Consider the following 21,153-nt stretch of genomic DNA (forward strand, 5'->3'; position numbering starts at 1 on the left):
CATGGTATATTTCATGATGGATCTTGTCAACAGCTGAAGGGTCAGGTTTTTAAATGAATGCAAAGATCAAGACAGATAAATAAGAAATAAGAAATAAGCTAAGGAGCTGGGTGTGGTGGCTCACACCTGTAATCCCAGCACTTTGGGAGTCCAAGGCAGGCAGATCATGAGGTCAAGAGATCGAGACCATCCTGGCCAACATGATGAAACCCCGTCTCTACTAAAAATACAAACATTAGCTGGGCGTGGTGGCACATGCCTGTAGTCCCAGCTACTCAGGAGACTGAGGCAGAAGAATCGCTTGAACTTGGGAGGCAGAGGTTGCAGTGAGCCAAGATCATACCACTGCATTCCAGGCTGGCGACAGAGTGAGACCTCGTCTTAAAAGAAAAGGAAAGGAAAGAAAAGAAATTCAGCTAAGTTTCTTCACTCTGCAAAGCAGACAAGGATCAACTTACATGAAATGCTGAAAAGTGATGTGGGTATTTAATGTTTCCAAGTCAGCAGTCAATCGATAAATGTTGGTGACTGACTAATTTCTTAATTAGTCAATCCAATGACAGTTCACCTTTTGTCATCATTTTACAAACAAGAAAACTGAAGGCTGGGCAGGGATATCATGCAAAAAAAAAAAGTTACAATTCTCAAACAAAATATTATTTTAAAAGATGTGAGTAGCATGCCTCACACACTAATCTTCACGAAATTCCATTCTGAATTCCTTGTCACAAGCGTAAATGATGATTTTCTTTTTAGTGGCATTTTTGACATGTAATATTAAAAAGCACCCGATTCCTTCTTTTGAAAAGAACTTTTGAGGTGCCAAATTAATTTTGGAGATGACTTTTCATTTTATTTAAGCCAAGTTATTTTTTTCTCTTTTGGTATTTTAGCTAAACAGAATTCTTAGAAATGAAAAAAAAAATAGGAACAAGTATATTCCTAGAGCAGAGTAGCCTTTCAGAATTGAAAATGTTACATCAACCCTTTAATGTTACCCAGTCTTGGCTTTTTAAATTCCCTTAAGAAAAAAATACCAGAGATTCAAAAAATGTGTCCAGAACTGGATGTGTCATTTATTTGGATTTCTGATTTGGCTGACATGATTATGCATGACATAAAACAGTTGAAAAAGCAATTTTTAGTGGTGGCAGGCACCTGTAGTCCCAGCTACTTGGGAGGCTGAGGCAGAAGAATTGCTTGAAACTGGGAAGCAGAGGTTGCAGTGAGCCGAGATCACGCCACTGCACTCCAGTCTGGGTGACAAAGCGAGACTCTCTCTCAAAAATAAAAAAATAAAAAATAAAAAAAGCAATTTTTAGTAACTTCATAAATATGGTTTACAGTGAAGCTGAAGCAATTCTGTCTGATGTCCGAATTTTCTAATGCCAAAGATATACTCCAGTAGTTTAGTTTAGATGATGTGAGGCTGAATCCAACTATTATTGTAAAAACTGTTTAACCAAAAACATCTATTTTTGTAATTTTTATGAAATAATAATTATCCAAAAACATTTGTAATACCTTACCTGAAGGATTATTTATGTATTTCTAAATGTGCTCTTTCCTTTCTTCTTACTTTCCTGAATATTTATTAAACTATATTATATGCAGGAATGGGCTTAACACTTGGAATACCAGATTGAAAATAAGCCAATTTCTGCCCTCACAAATCATTTACCAAGATAGTTACATGAACAAAGAATTGTAATATAATAGTGGTAACTCAGCAAGAGGATAATTTCCGCCCCCCCCCCCCCCCACTTGAGATGGGGTCTATTTGTCACTCGGGCTGGAGTGGAATGGTACCATCTTTGCTCACTGCCACCTCAATCTCCCTGGCTATAAAAATCCTCCAGCCTCAGCCTCCCAAGTAGCTAGGACTACAGGCACAAGCTACCATGCCTAGCTAATTTTTGTATTTTTTGGAGAGACAAGATCTCACTATGTTGCCCAGGCTAGTCTAGAACTCCTGGGCTCAAGCAATCCTCTTACCTCAGCCTCAAAGTGCTGACATTACAGATGTGAGCCACCAAGCCAGGCCAGGAATTTCAAGGGCTCAACAAATGAGTAGGAGTTCACCAGGCAGAGACTAAGAGCCTCATGAGAGAAGGATCAACATGAACAGATGCACAGTTATTAAATACATAGTATGTTTAGGAAGGAAAAAAACATTATATGGAGAGGCGGAAGGGATGGGAGTCCATGGGAGATGAGATTTAAATGGTAATTTGATAAGGAATTCCTAGAGGCCTTAGATGCCAGGCAGTGAAATTCACATTTTATCTGATCAGGAACAGAAAGCTAACAAAATCCTTTCAATTTTTCCTTTTACTTCACCATATTCATTTGCTACCAAAGAAGTATCAACATACACACACACACACACACACACACACACACACACACACACTGCCCTAATATTAAAAATACTTTCATTCTTGTTTTATTTACTTCTAGCCTTTGTGGATAGGCATAGATTTCTGTCATTGCTTTGTAATCAAATGTGTTTACACAATTTTGAAACATGATTTTTATACTTCACGTATGTTGAGTTTAGCCGAAAGCTGCCTTCTTCCATACTTTAGGTTTGGCCTAAAGGTTTCTCTGCACGCAGTGAACTGTAACCTACCTGCATGTGTAAACAGGCTGTAACCAATTCTTGTACCAATCTCTGAGTTTCGGCCAATCACAAGCAGCCAATCAATTGTTCAAACCCTGTTCGAATAAGGCAAACACAGCTGAAACCAATCTGGCTGTTTCTGTACCCCACTTCTGTTTTCTGTCCATCGTTTTCCTTTTTCTGTCTATAAAGCCTCTCCAGCTACACAGCAGTCTGTCAGAGTTGCCCCGAATCTATTCTGGCTGGAGAAGAAAGGAGTAGGGAGGAGCTGCCTGCTTTGCAAATACTTCTTTGCTGAATTCAACTCCGTGCAATTTGATTTGTCTAAAGTTTTGCTTTTAGCACATTAGATTATGAGTACTTTTCCAGATTTCCACATACCACCAAGGGGTTTCAAGTATAGGAGTAATTCAATCAGACCCTCTCTTTCATAAGGTAATTCTCAAAAGAGTAGAATAACTGGAACACAGAAAGAAAAGACTTTAGGCCAGGGAACTCTTGGAAGCTGCTGCAGCAGTCCAGCCGAGTGATGCTGAAGGCCACAACAGAACAGGGGCCCGGGAGAAGAACGGGTAAACGATGATATTTCAGTGGCGAAACTCTAGCATATAAGCTGGGGATGAAGCAGACGAAGAGGAGGTCTCCAGTATCAAGGAATGGTGGGCTAGTGACCCTGGAGCCCATAACGGGAGTCCATAAATGTAGGACAATGAAATGACAAGGTCAGGTTTAGATGCAAGTTGAAGACGCCTATGTGATATCCATTTGGAGCCAAGTGAGAGGAAGTTGGAAATCACTGAGCTTAAACTCGGAAGAGAAGGGGACAGAAATACTAGCTGTGTGTGCAGAGTTGATGAGGACATCATGATGGTACATCTGCCTTCAGGGAAAGCACGTGCAGTAACAAATCCTAGGTCACTGCTTTTCCTTTTACTCCAGCAACGTGCACGTGTGCGTTTAATTACGATTTCTTTTGATGCATGGCAAATGCCTCCCTTCAAAGCGCTCAGATTGTCACTAAAGAAGGGGACCTGCCATGTAAATCAGCATCTGTTTTGATGATGCCTGTTAGAAAAAAGTACATTGCATTTCCTGAATGGGTGTGGTTTTACTCACAGCTATACAAAACCACACCGCTTCTCTGAGGGACTCATGCAATGATTAGCCTGTGATAGTATCAGCTAGAGGAGCGAGTCAGAACACATTTAGCAGAAGGCATTTTGGGTGCTGCTTTACAGAACACTGGCTTAAGTACCCGAAGGGAACTACACTCCTCTGAGCTGGAAAACATCTGCAGAGCTTCCTAACCATGGTCTTTAGAGGGGGCGTTTCCTATTTACATGTGCTCCATAAGCAGTGCCTATGGTTTAGGTGGTCCTTTGAAGTCATGCACCTCTCAAGGCTGCCTCATGGTCAATGATACAAGTGACATAGTTTCTAACTACACAAATGCTCTTTTAGAATCGATTTTTCTGTTCTCCTATCATGGATGGCTACTTGCAGGGACATATTCCATGTTCCACTAAAGGCCTTCAAAACAGAAATGCCAGCATCTGGGATTTTGCTAAAATCCTGTACTCTATAACAAAAAAACCTCGTCCCTCATTAATCCTCCACCTGCCATTCTTTTAAACAAAGGCTTAAAGTCAAATACGCAGACAACTGCACCTTTCTCTTCTGTAGCTGACAACCTAGCTCTTGCCTTCTGCATCACAAAAACAGCCCTCCCTCCCATCGGATAGAAAGAAGCTATGCAGAAGAAAATCTTCTAGGGTCTCCATGAAGCACATGTTAAGAGCCTAATGTGCCCTTACCATTGCTTCAGCAATGTGTGCTTTCTCCCTTCACTTAGATGAGAATTTGAGAAGAATCCACCCAGTAATACCTTTCTGCTTGCCAAACCTTCTTTAGTGAAAACTGAATAGAGAGCTGGGAGAAAGAAGATCCTTCCCCAACGCTGTGATTAAAGGTGCTTGCTTTTTCACATGAACTGAATTCAGGATTGCCAAAACTTAAACTGTGAACTAAGCAACAGACAACAAAAGAGAGAAAAAGTCATCAGACAAACTTGTTATCGCGTTTGGCAGTGGTTAGGTTAACAGCTAATATATGTCCTGATGAACACGCTTGCTCCTTTCTTTTTTTTTTGAGATGGAGCCTCACTCTGTTGCCCAGCCTGGAATGCAATGGTGCAACTCCATTACTTGGCTCACTGCAGCCTCTGCCTCCCGGGTTCAAGCGATTCTCCTGCCTCGGCCTTCCAAGTAACTGGGACTACAGGTGTGTGCCACCATGCCCAGCTAATTTTTTGTATTTTTAATAGAGATGGGGTTTCACCACGTTGGCCAGGATGGTCTCGATCTCTTGATCTCGTGATCCGCCCACCTCAGCCTCCAAAAGTGCTAGAATTACGGGTGTGAGCCACCACGGCCAGCCCATGCTTGATCCTTTCTAGGCTAGCTAAGCTTCTAGGAGCTCTTCTGTTTGGATTACAACTTCAATTTTCAGATCCACCTGCCAGGGCTGGAGCCAACAGCAAGGGCATTCAGGAGGTACACCAGAAGCAGCAACGTCCTGCAAAACTCTCCTGGATGATCCACGGCCAGGCATACCCTTGCTGGAGCAGGAGACACAGGGAAGGAGAGGGCCACGTGTCACCACTGCAGTCTGCTAACATTGGATTCAAATCCCGAATCCACCACTGTGCATTGACGGTGCTTTGATGCACGTCCACCAGAGCTAAACTTGATCCTTTTCAGCAGTGGGACCACCCTTCTGTCACCAAAACGGACAACCTGCGAGGCCTAACAGCTGAAAGAAATACCACTCAGAATAAACTGCCGAGGGCAGCAGGTGTGGCTTTGGGAGCCAAGGATAAAGCTTCTAGTTGAGCACAGTCGTGTTCCACCCTCAGATCTTTCCCCCAGCCTGCTGCTCCAGCCCAGTTCCTCAGAGCTGACATCCTGTTCTCCCAAACTTAGTCAGGGGCTCCTGTCACTCCCACCGACAGAGTCAGCGGTCAAAGATAAAGAGACAACAATAGATTTCCCAAAGAGCCTCTGCCCTAGGGAACACTTTAGGTATTTAGAAGAAAGTGGGTCTCTAAAGGTTCAGAGAATATGCTGACCTCACATCCTGAAAAGGCTGGGCAATTGACGAGGGAATGCAACCCTCATGGCATGATGTTGCTTAGATCAACAAGCACGTATTTCCTGGACACCTACCATAGGCTCAGACCTGGACCCTCTTCTGTGGGAGAGGAGGCGAAGAGGAGGAGGCATAATTAGTTTCAGACTATTATTATCAAACCTCAGTGTGCACAAGTTAACTTTTCCTGGGTTCTACATGCCCAGAACTTCTGATTCATAAGCCTGGTGTTCTCAATCAGTAACCTGAATAAACACATTCAGGTGATTTGAAAGCAGGAGGTGCTGGGACTAGAGCACCCTTGGGAAACACTGGTCTGTGATTTGATTCCTGTCCTGAAGCCACATGCGACCCATGTGTCATTGTGCTGATAGCAAACACTCACAGAGTCACGCACAGCATACATTCTGTAAGGTGCCTTCTGTAAGGCCCTAAATGTGAGAGAAGTTCATAAACAGAGACGAGTCAGTGAAGTCCTAAGGATTCAGGGAAGACTTTGTGAGTGACAGCCAGGACTTGCAGTCGGGCAGAACTTTGATAGAGACTGTCCCAAGCAATTGCCTTAATCAAACCTCCTGATTCAGCGTGACAAGGTGGCCATGGCATACCACATACATAGAGATGAGGACACAGGATGGAAGACCACCAGCAAGCAGGTAAAGAGGCTTCCTATGTTGATTACAGGGAGGATACTGTCACCAGCAGAATCACCAGACTGGCACTTCCAGGTGACATTATGCTTGCATTTGTTTTCTACCACATTCATGTGGTTTCCTGCACTTCATAATTTAATATTTGTGACAGAAAAAAATGCTGTTATGAAACCCCGATAGTGCACCACTCAAAGGCAGAAAGCCAGCTGATATCTGAGCATCGTTTCTGAAGCTCTGCTTTAGAAAGGGGAAGTTTAGTAAGAAAGAAAAATACTAACTGCTGTTCAATGTTAAACAAAATGTGGGGATTCACAGGGTGAACTGGCTGGCAGATAACCAGTAACACAATGATGGCAAGCACAGATGCGGAAAAAGTCAGATCCCCTAAAGAAAAACAAAGGACAGTAATTCAAAAGAAGCCTATCTTGCATATTTCGATCTAATATTCAGGTCGGGCACAGTGGTGCATGCCTGTAATCCCAGCACTTCGCGAGGCCAAGGCAAGATGATTGCTAGAGCCCAGGAGTTCCAGACCAGTCTGGACAACATAGCGAGACCTTGTCGCTAGAAAAGATTTAAAAATTAGCCAGGCATGGTGGCATATGCCTGTAGTCTCAGCTACTGGTCTGTGATGTTCTGATTCCTGCCCTGAAGCTCTGTGCATACCTGGTGGGGTGATGGCAAACGCTCACAGAGCAATGCGTAGCAGTGCATTTTATATGATTGCAGGCCCTAAATGAGATAGAAGTTCATAAAGAGAGACCAGTCAGCAAAGTCCTAGACATTCAGTGCAGACTTTATGAATGAGAGCCAGGATAGACCCAGTCTCCTGTAGTCCCAGTACAAGCTGTGGTGGCACCACTGCACTCCAACCTGGGCAACAAAGAGAGAGAGAGATCCTGTTTCAAAACAATAAATAACGATACAAATCAAATAAGTAAAAATGAATATAATGTTCATAAAGCACTGTGCCATATTTTTTTAATTGTTGCAAGGGAATAAATTTTTTACTGCAGGCCAGATGTGGTGGCTCACGCCTGTAATCCCAAAACTTTGGGAGGCCGAGTGGGGTGGATCACAAGGTCAGGAAACTGAGATCATCCTGGCCAACATGGTGAAATCCCATCTCTTTTAAAAATACAAAAATTGGCTGGGTACAAAATGGCACACACCTGTAATTCTAGAAATCTGGGAGGCCAAGGCAAGAGGATCATGAGTGAGATTGAGAGCAGCCTGGCCAACGTGGTGAAACGCCATCTCTACTAAAAATAGTAAAATGAGCTGGGCATGGTGGCACATGCCTGTAGTCCCAGCTACTTGAGAGGCTGAGGCGAGAGAATCCCTTTAATCCAGGAAGCAGAGGTTGCAGTAAGCAAAGATCATGCCACTGAACTCTAGCCTACTGACAGAGCAAGACTCCATCTCAAAAAAAAAAAAAAACAAAAAAACAAAAATTAGGACATGGTGGTCCATGCCTATAGTTCCAGCCACTTGGGAGGCTGAGGCAGGGGAATCACTTGAACCCAGGAGGCGGAGGTTGCATTGAGCCAAGATCACATCACTGCACTCCAGCCTGGTGACAGAGTGAGACTTGCCTAAAAAAAAAAAAAAAAAGTATTTACTTCAGATGCCAAAAGCCCTGTTTGACAAAAGGGCTGGATGTCAAATGGGCAAATGGGGCCAGAAGGGACCCCTGGGGACCTGGTTCCTTTCGTCCACACTGGCTGAGACAGTGGGCCCCTCTGCAAATGACCTGCCCAGGCCACAGAGAAATTCTGTTCAGCAAAAACTGGAGTGAATAATTATTTAATTAATTGCATTAGAGGGAACTGAATTATAAATCTGCAAGAGACCTTGGAGATCATTTAGCCACATACATTTTCAAAGGCAAGTCATTCCAAGATGACGAGTAAGTTCTCCAAGTTGATCAAGACAGGTGGGGCAGACCCTGGCTTCAATTTGAGGATTCTGCTTCCAGGTAATACCACAAACAGGACCGATAAAACATCCTGGGAAGTCCACATTATTCTGGTGTATGATCTGGATATGTTTTTATCATTTATTTACAGTTTAGAGTGTTTTGAATCCAACCCCCAGATTAAGACTGTCATTCAAGGGCCCATGTATAGTTAAAGGTTACTCAGTAAATGTTTGCTGAACAAGACTTGGAAACCCCCCATCATTGCTCACCTTGCCCATCACAATAGTCACAGGGATATGCTCTGAGAAATGCATCGTTAGGTGACTTTGTCACTGTGCAACATCACAAGTACATACACAGGCCTGGATGGTACATGCCTCAGCTATATGGTATAGCTGATTGCTCCTAGGCTACAAACCTGGACACCATGCTAGAGCAGTGAGTACCTAGGCAACTATAACACATGGCAAGTATCTGTGCCTCTAAACAAATCCTAACATAGTAAACATACAACAAAAATGCGGTATTATGATCTTATAAGATGACTGTAATGTGTGATCTGTCATTGACTGAAACGTCATTATGTGGCACATGACTGTATATGATCAGAGACAAAAACCTTGCCAAATAAATCGAATCTCCTTCCTCTCGTGATTAATCCCTTATGCTTTCAGCTACAATGGAGTATCCGGAAGGTGTAGTTTGTTTGCTGTTTGTGTGTTTAGTTGTTTGGGTTTGTTTCGTTTTTGCTTTTGTTCTTTTTTCTAACCACAAATGCATTCTATTCAGATCAGACTGTTCTGCAAGTTTCAGAAACAAATACCCTAAGTAAATGCGGTTCCTCTCTCGGAGCTCTGCCACTAGAGCAACGTCTTCTCAAATGTCCTGTTCTTTGGGATGCAGAGAAACAGCAATGCACCTGAAGAGGTCCTGGTACACCAATGAAGTGATGCCTAATGATATTTAAAGCTGAAAGATGTCAAGTCCTTTGGATGACTTACCAAAAACCATTTGTGTTTCAAGACCATCCGCGTAGGCTGAAATCCACTCTTTCTCTCTTGTTTCTGGTCTGCAACAGCACTACGTTTGAGACTTCAAAATAGACTCTTTCACTATGCTCTGGGATGCTGCAGTGAAACAAAACAAAACACCAAGTCAGAATGAAAATGCCACTTCAAGCAGTTAGTGGATATTCAGGGGGAAATCCCTGGCCTTTCTCAAATGTACATTTCATAACCTCAAACAAGCATGTTAATTATCAGGATGAAGCTATCTCACTTCTTATCTACATAAGGTACCCTAAAATACCGGAGGTGGGGTGTGGGAAGGAAAAAAAGAAAGCAAAAAAACAAGCACAACACTGGTGGAGGCAGCAGGTCTTGAAAATCAGGATATACACCAGTGGGACTGTGCTTGCAAATTTTCAAGTTTATCGATTGAAAGATGTGAATAAAGAAAAATTCATTACGTTTAAGTGATTAAAGACTGATATGCAGTATCAAGGGCAGAAAATGAAGAAAGTCAGTTTCAAATGAAAGACTCAGACTGATTAACTGATGTTCACACTTTTTAAATAAAGAGCTATTAGGATGGAACAAAAAAGATAAAGCGTGAGACAGAAAATTTTCCATTTTGCTCTCTAAGTAGGTAATGGGGTGGGTCTCCCTTGTATGTTTCTTGATAAACTGATAAATACTTTCTCCACACAAGTTGAAAAGCAGTAGTTACTTTACACACTGAATATGAAATGAATGTTTAAAATATGCATGCCTCTTTACCCCCACTCGGAGCAGCTGATAAAGCCTACACACATTAGAACTTCTTGTGACAAGGTCACTCTGAAAAGTTCTTTTCTGCCTTGTGAGCTTTTAACACTCACTTGTCACAGGCTGCTGTTGAAGCATCTTCTGATGCTTAGTCAAACCCATCCCAGTTTGTTTTTTGACAATGGCCATTTGAGAGCCTGGAAACAGTCTTCCAAAGATGCCTGCCTCCTTTTTTAGCCTTTTATGAGTTCGCCCTCATCTATGTTGAAAACCCATTGGCAGACTGTCATCCAGTTCCCTGAGTATGGTGGCCACATCATACTTATAACTCTAAACTCTATAATTAATCTCCACAGGTCCCAGGATGATCATCAAAGATTGCATCAAGTGACCAAGTTGTAAGAAAGAGGATACACTCATATGTCTCAGAAGCTTACTGTGTGAATAACTAATTCGTCGAAAGCCTTTTGTAGCTATTACTTTATGGAACAGTCAACCTTTTTTTAGGGACATTTGGAGAATTGTGTCTATCTGTGGTTAAATTCCTGCGAACACTAAAAACTTTTGAGGAGAAGGAGGAAGTGTCTCTTGGTTAATGTTTAAACAAGGTGAGTTGAGTTAATGCCATTCAAGTTTCCGTCTAGCTGAAAGAAACAATTGCCTGAAAATGGCAAAGTCTTTTTTACTTTCTTGATGCTGTCAATACCCACTGAAAATGGAATTTTAAGGATTTTATTAGTTTTCTGTAACTCAGCTCCTACTAAAATGTGTAACAGTCACATATTGATAGAAATCAACAAAAGCCACGAAGTTCAAAGCATGACAAACTGTCTTTAGTTTACTGGTTTGGTAAAAAAAAAAAAACAAACCAGAATTTGGAGAGAGGAGGTTTTTTAACAAGCCCACTGCAACTTTCGGGCTTCTATCAATCTTTTAACTAAAAACGTCTTGCTGCATTTCTCTTATTTGTTAGCAATTTCTATCTTGAGGTATTCTAGAATTGAAAGAGGTCCTTGACATTTAGTTTCAATGTCTTCTGCAAAGGAACCTGCTGACCCAGGGAGGTTGACATACCTCTTTCTAAAGTAATACAGAAAGTTAATACATACTTAACTGGATTCTGGGTTCAGTCACTCATGCTTATTGATGCTTAATGGACACAAACTCATTTAATAAAAAGTAATCTGGTTTTAGTTTGAAAAATTTGCCAGTAGCATAACACTGCCTCATAGTACTCTCTCTTTTTCTGTTTTGTTTTTGCCACACCAAAATAAATTCATTTCTGGATTGTATTATTTTCAACTGTCTTGCAGCAAAATCGATCTGGGACAGGCAGAATGGCCCCATTTGTCACATTAACACACTTCACCAGATGCCAAAGCCAGGTGTCCAGAAAAGTAAGGTTATACTAGTCATAGAGAAGAAAAAGAAATAAGGACTCATCTACATGACAGTATTTTCCATTCTTATGTCTGTAGATGTGAAGGAATTGGGAGTGATCATTCTGATTTACAGCTGACCCTCATTTACAGAGACTACAAGAGCTATAAGGCAACTTTTATCAAAAGGAAATCACTGAAAATTCTACACACCTCTTTTTAAGCAATAATTTCAATATGCTTCCCTCTTTCAGCAAACTCTTTATCGATACTGTTCATAAGAATCAACAAAACAAACTGCTGGAGGGTTTCATCTCTGTCACCTATCCCTTCTTGTTTACTAGTTGAAGTTATCATAAGCAAAGATAAGCCCCAAAGTCCAAATAGCAGAAAAGAAAGCCCGGGGCTCAGGGCATTCACAGATGTGCCTATGTGAAAGTTGGCGCTCGCTCTCTCTCTCTCTCTCTCTCTCAGTATATATATATATACTCTCTCTCTCTCTCTCTCTCTCTATATATATATATATATATATATATATATATATATATATATACACACACACATACACACACACACACACACACACACACACACAAGGATCTCACTCCAGAGGGTTTTCCAATTTGACAGGCATTTTGGTGATAATTTTCTGAACAGTTATAAGCAGCAGCAGCAGCAGCAAAGTATGGGATATCAACAAGCTAGAAACAGTGACCTAAGAGTTATGAAATTTATTTTTTATTCTAAGTGTTGTAGCTAACTGGACTTTTAAATGTAAGTCACAGCCTTTTAAGTAAAATTAGTTCCAATTTATCAAATAAAGGAACTTATTAAATGTTCTCCATAATTCTCAATTATAATTTGTTGTTATGTGTATTTGAATGTTTCAAATCCAATAAAATCATAACATAACTGTATCTTACATGATCTACTAGACCAACTAGGTATATCTTTACTCAAAAATGCAGCAGTTAGACACAGATTGCATAGGAAGAGACGAACAAGTTCTCAGTAGAATATCAACTCAGGGGAAAAAAGGTTTTTTGTTTGTTGTATTTTCTGAGGCAGAATCTTGCTCTTTTGCCCAGGTTGGAGTGCAACAGCATGATCTTGGCTCACTGCAACCTCTGCCTTCCAGTTTCCGGCAACTATCCTGCCTCAGCCTCCCAAGTAGCCACGATTACAGATGCCCGCCACTACACCTGGCTAAGTTTTGTATTTTTAGTACAGACAGGGTTTCACCATGTTGGCCAGGCTGCTCTTGAACTCCTGACCTCATGATCCACCCACCTCAGTCTCCCAAAGTGCTGGGATTATGGGTGTGAGCCACTGAACCTGGCCAGAAAAAAAGTATTTTAATCAATAAATAGTGCTGGAAAACCTGGTTCTTCATTTGGAAAGAGATAGATCTCTATCTTACACCATACAGAAATTTCAGATTTATAACTAAATATAAACATGTGTTTATATAGCTATACATATGTAGCATTTATTATACATACATATTATTTTATATAATACAGAAAAATAAATTTGTAAGCATGAAAAGCCTTGCAGGCTATTGTAAAGATGTTGACTTTTAAGTAAAATGGGAAGACTGGAGATCATTTTTAATGCATAGAATCATGATCTACCTCACGTTTTCAGAGATCATTCAGTCTGATTGTCAGGAATAGACCATGAGGAGATATAAATGAAAGCACAAGTTACTGCTATAAGCAGCCTACAGGGTGACTTCCAGTGATCCCACCTCTTGGAATTCATGCCCTTGTAAAGCCTTCTTAACTTGAGTGTGGACTGCATTTGGTAACTCACTTCTAGCAAATAGACTATGGCTAAGGTAATAGGATAGCATTTCCAAGACTGGGTTACAAGAAGATAGGGGCTTCCAGCTTGGGATCTTGCATCCTCTCCTGGATTACTCAGCTGGGGGAGGCTGACTGCCAGGCTGTGAGGCAGTCCTGTGGAAGGGCCCACATGGCATATGACTGAGGCCTGCTAGCATCTATGTGAGTGGGTTTGGAAGCAGATCCCCATGGTCCCCACCCTATCCTTCAGATGAGACTTCAGTCCAGGTTAACAGCTTGACTACAACCTCATGAAAGGCCTGGAGCTAGAGACACTGGGCTATGATGTACATTCAGAAAAACTGAGAGATAAGAAGTATTTGTTGTTTCAAGCCACTAAGATCTGGATTAATGTGTTACACATCAATAGATAACTAATCTAGTTACAATGTATGAAATACTCTTCTAGGAACTTTACATGACTTTTTACAGTTGGAGAAACTGAGCCCCAAAGAAGTTAAATCAACTGTTCAGCACTACACATACGTGGTAGAGGTGGGACTCAAACTCGGTCCCTCTGACTCCAGAAAGCAGGTCTTAATCCCGGCATCACACTATGCCTCTAAGAACCGTTTTTTCTACTTTAGGTGTGCATGCCTGAAAGTTGACTATCTACTGCAGAAAGTGCTAAAATCAGATAATTTCCACAAGCAATGAACCATCTGCATCTTCACCAGACTTCTTTTTGTTTGTTTGTTTTTTGAGACAGAATTTTGTTCTTGTTGCCCAGGCTGGAGTGCAAGGGCATGGCCTCAGCTCACTGCAACCTCTGCTTCCCAGGTTCAAGCAATTCTACTACCTCAGCCTCCCGAGTAGCTGGGATTAAAGGTGTACACCACCGCACCTGGCTAACTTTTTTTTATTTTTAGTAGAGACAGTGTTTCACCATGTTGGCCAGACTGGTCTCGAATTCCTGACCGCAGGTGACCCACCCGCCTCAGCCTCGCAAAGTGCTAGGATTATAGGCGTGGGCCACCGCACGCAGCCACTGATCAAACTTCTTAACCTGCCACATAGCTCTACAATTCTTGCATCTTTGATACCTCAAGTATATCATAAACTATATTTACTCATCAAAGAAGACAGAAAGGCAGGCTCTTGCTTTTGAAGAGCAACCTCAGTATGGTTCTTCCATTTCAGTGTGGTTAATCTGTTAATAGTTAATAGTCATTTAACTATTAGAGAATGTCTAGCACCATTTGCTAATGCTGTAATATATATTCCTATAAACTGAGTGTCTTTTTGCATTTGCAGAGTTTTCCCTGAAACTACTCAGTGATGAGGAAAAGAACAAGATACTGAATAAGACAGCCACAATAATTTCTGTTTGGATTTTAGTTTCACTCTTGTTGCCCAGGCTGGAGTACAATGGCAACATGTGGGTTCACTGAAACCTCTACCTCCCAGATTCAAGTGATTCTCCTGCCTCAGCCTCCTGAGCAGCTGGGATCATAGGCCCCCACCACCATGCCTGGCTAATTTTTGTATCTTTAGTGGAGACAGGGTTTCACCTTGTTGGCCAGGCTGTTCTCAAACTCCTGACCTCAGGTAATCCACCCACCTCAAACTCCCAAAGTTCTGGGAGTACAGGCATGAGCCACAGCACCCAGCCAGAATTTTTTTTTAATAATAGGCAAAAATCAATTTTCAATTGGCAATAGAAAGTCACTACGGATTCAAACAATAAGAAGTGTTTCAGTAGGAACTGGCAAGACCAAAACATTTTTTAAAAAGAGCTTTTGAATTATATAAAATACAAGGACTATTGTCCCTATAATTATTATAATAAATTAAGATGTTTCTATTCTTTCTGTGACATAGACATGTGAAATACAGGAGAAAGAAATTCTCCCTGCATTTCTGCCTCAATGTAAATTTAGAATGGCACCGTGCCACAAAGAAACTGGTGCTGGATGGTGTGAGTATCAATCTCATTTCTTAGGAAGATGATGCTCATCATGCAGCAGCCAGAGAAACATGTTTTTTACATTTTGTTTTTATTTATTTATTTAGAGACAGGGTCTTTCTCTGTCACTTAGGCTGGAGTGCAGTGTTATGATCATAGCTCACTGCAGTCCTAAATTCTTCAATTCAAGCAATCTCCCAGCTCAGCCTCCCAAGTAGCTGAGATTACAGGTGTGAGCCATCACGTATGGCCAGGAACATGTTTTTGATTCATACTGATGGAATATTATTTATTTTGGTCTGACTCTTAGGACTGTACCCACCACCAGTGGAAACTGAAGAACTGGAAAGAGAGAATCATAAAAAGAAATAAAACAAAACCCACTGCCATTTCTAAATCTTTCTGTTACCCAAAGTTATTAAAGGCATGTGATGCATCACCGAAGGTATTTTTTGATATTTAAAAATACCAAACTGTAGTAACAGCTCAACAGCTAGGCTGCTACCACTTAACCTGCAATTTGGACAATTCTGTGGGGATGAAATGACTTTGTCTTATGACACATGGAGCAGATGCTACTAATTAACACACAAAAATGCCTAAAACAGAGCTTTAAAAAACATATGCGTTTGGAAACATAAGTAGAAACAGCTTCAAAGAGTATAAGCAGGATGGAATAATACAATGAATGAAGAGTGTGTTTTTTTCAGAAAGTCAATCAGATTATCAAGTAAATTTCATAGGCCTCCCACTAAATAAAGTATGGATTTGAAGGAAAATGCCTGATAAGTCTTGCTTTTATTTTTATTTTTATTTTTTTTTGTAATGGGAAGAAGGTAGCCCATATCAAATACCAGCCGGTACCTTCCATAGGATGTCATATTCCTTCCAGCGGTGCAACATTACATTGTGCCATAAATAAAAGGAGGATTTAAAAACGGTTGGGATGATTTGTTTTTCAAAGGTTGGGATAAATTTGGGAAAGACTTTGGAGGGACTTTGATATGTTCATGTGTATTGCAAATCTCTAAGAGGGGAGAAAGCACCATCTTGGCTCAAATTATATTTGACCACAGAACACTTTTTCCAGAAGAAAGGTGCAATCAGTGAACACAGAGTGTAGATACTGACCAGACTACACCCTTGTAAATAATATACTAGGCCAGTAGTCCTCACACTTAAAAGCTCCTTGGGGTCCTCAATACATTTTAGGCGTATAAAGTTTCCTCTACACCCCTAAAATTTATTAAGGACCTCAAGGAGCTTTTAATTAGGTGGATCATATTTAACCATTATTGTACCATATTAGAAAGTAAAATCGAGAAAAATGTAAAATATTTTCACTTAATATACATACTAATATACCCACTGCATATTACGTGAAATAGCATCTTTCTGAAAAAAACAATTATATTTTTCAGAACGAAAAAGTGAGACGAGTGACATCGATTTAGACTTTAGCAAATCTCTGTAATGCCTGGCTTAATAAAAAATGGTTAAATTCTCTTCTGTGCCTCTGAATTCAATTTTCTGTGATACGTTGTTAGGTTGAAATGTGTGGAAAAAATCTGGCCAATAGTTTCAGCAATTGTGGATATTCTTCTTCATATTATACCAGAACTCAACAACTGGTAATTTCTTAAAGGAGAGCAGCACCATGGAATCTGAAACATATAAATGAATTCTTCGTATTCTTTTAAGTTAAAATTCATTAGTCTATCTGGCACTTTGGATGCATCTTTAGCTAGGCATGACTTTGTAACATCATGCACTGGTCATTTGGAAAATTATATTAGTTCAGTGAATTATGCAAATCTTCCAAAAGTTGGCACATTTCATTATACAATATCACATATCGTATAGCCTCTGAAAAACTCTGCTACACGCATGTAAGAGAATGGGAATGGAATAGGTACATCATGTCTTAGTATTATTGTAAAAATAATTTTGATCTTACAGCTTTCCCTCCAGAAAAGGTCTTGGAGATTCCCCAAGTGAGAACTTCTGACTATGCAGACATTCTAGACTCCACAGACCCCTCCTGGAAGTAAAGGCATGGAACTCTGGGTTTCCTTCCAGCCATCAATTTCCATCATTCTCACCATTTGTCCTCTTGGGGATCACTGAGTGCAATCTAACAAAGACCGTTAACCCATGTGGCCAAGAACATGAGATAAACCATGAGGGCTATCTGCAGGTGGAAACACAGATTTACTGAGATTCTCCCAGGCAAGAATCTGTGACAAATGTGCATTTTTTGTTTCATTTTCATGGGTACATGATAGTTTTGTATACTTATTTGGTACATGTGATATTTTGATATAAGTATACAATGTGTAATTGGCCAAATCAGGATATTTGGGATATCCATCACTTCATTTCTTTTTGTTGGATACATTCCAAATTCATTCTTCTATTTATTTTGAAATACACAATAAATTATTAACTATTGTTGCCCTATTGTGCTACCGAACACTAGCTCTTATTCCTGCTAGCTCTGTCTGTCTGTCTCTCTCTCTACATATATCTATGTATATTATTTTTAATCTTTTAATTTTTTTAGACAGAGTCTTACTCTATCGCCAGGCTGGAGTGCAGTGGCATGATCCCGGCTCACTGTAGCTTCCATTTTCCAGTTTCAAGCAATTCTCCTGCCTCAGCCTCCCCAGTAGCTGGACTACGGGCACGCACCACCACGCCCAGCTAATTTTTTTTTTTAAATTTTTTTTTATTTTTAGTAGAGATGGGATTTCACCATGTTGGCCAGGATGGTCTCTATCTCTTGACCTCGTGATCCGCCTGCCTTGGCCTCCCAAAGCGCTGGGATTAGAGGTGTGAGCCATCACACCCAGCCTCTAACTATATTTTTATAGCCACTAACAACCTCTCTTTATTCTTCCCTCCCCACTACTCTTTCCATCCTCTGCTAACTGTCTACTCCCTGTCTCCATAACATCATGCTTGCCCTCATATGAGTGAGAATATGTGATATTTGTCTTTCTATGCCTGGTTTATTTAACATAATGTCTTCCAGTTCCAGCCGTGTTGATGCAAATGATAGAATTTCATTCTTTTTTATGGCTAAATATTATTCCATTGTGTATATGCACCATATTTTCTTAATTCATTCCTCCACTGATGGAGACTTAGGTTGATTCCATATCTTGGCTATAATGAACAGCTGCAACAAACATGGGAGTGTATATACCTCTTCAATATACTGACTATTTTCTTGTGGATATATACATGACTTTTTGGTGTGTTTTTGTTTTTGTTTTTGTTTTGAGACAGAGTCTCCCTCTATCACCAGTCTGGAGTGCAGTGGCCCAGTCTAGGCTCACTGCAACTTCTGACTCCCTGATTAAAGCGATTCTCCTGCCTCAGCCTCCCAGGTAGCTGGTATCACAGGCACACACTACCATGCTCAGCTAATTTTAGTGGGTTTTTTTGTTTTTGTTTTTTGACGGAGTCTTGCTCTGTCACCCAGGCCGGAGTATACCGGTGCAATCGGCTGACTGCAACCTCCCCAGTTCCAGCGATTCTCCTGTCTCAGACTTTCGAGTAGCTGAGACTACATGCGTGCGCCACCACGCCCAGCTAATTTTTGTATTTTTAGTAGAGACGAGGTTTCACCATGTTGGTCAGGATGGTCTCAATCTCCTGATCTCATGATCCGACCGCCTCGGCCTCCCAAAGTGCTGGAATTACAGGCGTGAGCCACCGTGCCCGGCCATGACTTTTCTTTAGCAAACACTTTCTTCCAATCTAGGCTTTAAAAATCTGGTTACAATTCCTTTTAACTAAAGGAATAAACTTTTAAAGTACACTGAAAGAGATTCAGAAAGGCCTTGTTCATGAAATTAATTCATGAAGTTACTAGGTAAATTATAAATTGTTATCTATTTAGGAAGGAAGTACGCAAAGAGCTACTCCACAAGATCGGTTATCTTTGGGTGGTAATGTACATGCAATGGTAATGGCTAATATTTGCATGTTAACGCCTGAGTTTCATTGTCTCCTCTAAGCCCTGGAACCATCCTAGGCAGTGGACACTTTTATCATCCTCCTTCTAATAAATAAAGAAATGGAGGTGACGGAGCTACATGATGGACTCACAAGTGACAGATTCAGGACTCCAACCTCTAGTTGTCTGAGAGCAAAGATTCTCTACCTCCTCAGTCTGCTGCCTCCTTTCCAATTAATACCTGACTGAACTTTGGTAGACCCTTCCTCTGGCAGCTATTCCACAATCATGAAACATCCTCTTTCTTGTTTCAAAGTGAGGAGCTGGCTTGATGAATTGGCTGAGAGCCCACCCTAATATATGTAGGTATTGGTGAGATTCTTTTGCCTCTCCAAAGCAGACTGGTTACCACATAGAAAGAGGAATCTCACTCAAAAGCCACGCAAGCTGGATGCTGTGAGGTTAAATCTTTTGATTTTTTTTGTTTGTTTGTTTTTGTTTTAAGAGACAGTTTCACCATGTTGGTCAGGCTGATCTCGAACTGCTGACCTTCTGGTCCACCTGCCTCGGCCTCCCAAAGTGCTGGGATTACATGCACAAGCCACTGCACCAAGCCCCAGTCTTTTTTTTTTTTTTTTTTTTTGAGACGGAGTTTCGCTCTTGTTACCCAGGCTGGAGTGCAATGGCGCGATCTCGGCTCACCGCAACCTCCGCCTCCTGGGTTCAGGCAATTCTCCTGCCTCAGCCTCCTGAGTAGCTGGGATTACAGGCACACGCCACCATGCCCAGCTAATTTTTAGTATTTGTAGTAGAGACAGGGTTTCACCATATTGACCAGGATGGTCTCGATCTATTGACCTCATGATCCACCCGCCTCGGCCTCCCAAAGTGCTGAGATTACAGGCTTGAGCCACTGCATCGGCCTAGCCCCAATCTTTTGATTCTTAGAGGGACAGGAGGAGGGATCACTGACGTTCTATAAACAAAATGATGGTCTGTAAATTCAAGATACCCTCAGCCCAGCCCGAATCCCCTGTTCATTCCTCTGAAAGCACATTTATGAAACAAGGTCAGCGAAAATGCCAGTCATCTCTAAGGTACCACCGAAAGGCAAGGAGTTACATAGTGTTATCCTGTTTAAGTGCTTTCTAAACCCTTAGCTTCCTTGAGTCAGCTGATTGACCATTCACCTCTGTCCCCTTTGCTTCTTGTTTCTCACCTCAAATGGCTTTCCTTCTGCTAGTCCAAAATCGTTAAAAACATACTGAATACTTTCTAGATTATTCTTAGCTATTTTTCAATGCTCGGCTCAAGACATTTGTCTTTGCCTAACCACTGCAGCTCACTCTTTCCCCAGAGGGCCTCTGGCCAGGGCTCCCATCAAGATGGGCTTACCTGTGCGCTCTCTGACTCCCTCTAATGTTGCCTCATTTGTGTGAGTCTCGGCTTTTGCAACTATTAATAGATGACAGGTGTTCTTAAGACCTTTTAGAGAAATCTCTCAAGGCAGTGCACACAGTGCCAGATACCAAATATCACGCTTGTGCTCATTTTTCTCTAATTGGGTGAGGACTACAGAACGCCGGCACGTTTTTAATGTTGATTTTATTTTTAAACATCTTGCCTTTAGGTCTTGAGAGTCAAGTCTATGAGCCTTGCAATGTAACCAGAAGCTTTAGATATTATTAAAGAGAATCGGAGTCTCTAGAGTACAATCAGGGGTGTTCACTGAGACGCTCCATGCTAGTTTATTTGTGACATTCTCAGGGAAGAGAATTAAGTCTGTCCTACTGCAAACTGAAATAGAGTAAAGTAGGATCGTATACTAACTCTTGGCAAAAAATGCTCCGCCATTCTTAATGACAACCATTACCTCCAGTTCCATGCCCTGTGCAAGTTTTTCACATATCTCTGTTTTCAATATGAGTGCCACAAACTGGTATGGAG

At 41.2% G+C, this 21,153-nt stretch overlaps 1 protein-coding gene and 1 pseudogene across 2 annotated transcripts in view; one reads left to right on the forward strand and one right to left on the reverse strand.

Moving 5' to 3' along the window:
* LOC101038016 (uncharacterized) overlaps positions 1-21,153 on the reverse strand; it is a 443,760-nt gene that overhangs the window by 325,868 nt on the left and 96,739 nt on the right. For both annotated transcript variants that reach the window (XR_012517451.1, XM_074398477.1), the window contains exon 2: positions 9,346-9,471. The gene's annotated coding sequence lies outside the window, so the exon portion shown is untranslated. The remainder of the gene's footprint in view (positions 1-9,345; positions 9,472-21,153) is intronic.
* The window catches only part of LOC101037705 (small ribosomal subunit protein eS24 pseudogene), an 88,489-nt pseudogene that overhangs the window by 10,656 nt on the left and 56,680 nt on the right, over positions 1-21,153 (forward strand).

The sequence above is a fragment of the Saimiri boliviensis genome, chromosome 4 (assembly GCF_048565385.1).
Source record: "Saimiri boliviensis isolate mSaiBol1 chromosome 4, mSaiBol1.pri, whole genome shotgun sequence".
In the NCBI taxonomy this organism is placed as follows: Eukaryota; Metazoa; Chordata; class Mammalia; order Primates; family Cebidae; genus Saimiri; species Saimiri boliviensis.